At 73.4% G+C, this 522-nt stretch overlaps 1 protein-coding gene across 2 annotated transcripts in view; it reads left to right on the top strand.

The window, feature by feature from the left end:
* Nucleotides 1-221: 221 nt before the first annotated feature.
* Nucleotides 222-522, top strand: part of Zc3h18 (zinc finger CCCH-type containing 18) — a 52,526-nt gene continuing 52,225 nt past the window's right edge. Inside the window, exon 1 of one of the 2 annotated variants that reach the window (XM_008840551.3) lies at nucleotides 222-430. The gene's annotated coding sequence lies outside the window, so the exon portion shown is untranslated. The remainder of the gene's footprint in view (nucleotides 431-522) is intronic. The other variant, XM_008840552.3, reaches the window with a different exon arrangement.

Raw genomic sequence — 522 nt, 5'->3', positions numbered from 1 at the left:
CCCCACGCAAACGCCTAGCCTATTCCCCACGGCCCACCATGTGACGCCAGCAGACTCTGCGCATGCGCTCTCGACTCCGCTTCCACCTGGCGCCCATGGGAACACGCCCATAGACGGTCGGGGCGCCTATAGAGCGCCTGCGCAGTAGCGGCTATTCGCGAGGGCGCGCCGCGGGAGCGGAGCCTACGGAGGCCGGAAGGAAGCGCGAGGAGGGCGGGGCCAGCGAGGGAAGCTCTCCGGCTTGCAGGACGGCCGTCGCGGCCAGATGACGTCGCACAATGGCCGGCCCCCGCGGGTAGTGGACCCCGTTTGTTCCGCCCGCGTCGTGCCTGAAGCCGGAGCCCGTGAGAAGTGGAAAGGCCGAGGGACGCCCTGCCTGCGCCGCCCCCACCCCAGCGGAACCGTGGCCGCCTCCCGCCCTCGCGTTGAGGTAAGCGGGGCCGGCGGGCGGTGAGGAGGAGGCCGCGCTGACGGCGGCGGGAGCGAGGCCCCGAGCCCGGCGCCGCCTCCCGAGCACTCGGC

The sequence above is a fragment of the Nannospalax galili genome, unplaced genomic scaffold (genome assembly GCF_000622305.1).
Source record: "Nannospalax galili isolate Female #2095 unplaced genomic scaffold, S.galili_v1.0 scaffold459, whole genome shotgun sequence".
Classification (NCBI taxonomy): domain Eukaryota; kingdom Metazoa; phylum Chordata; class Mammalia; order Rodentia; family Spalacidae; genus Nannospalax; species Nannospalax galili.
Note: the sequence above shows the minus strand (reverse complement) of the source record. Positions and strands in the feature narration are given on the sequence as shown.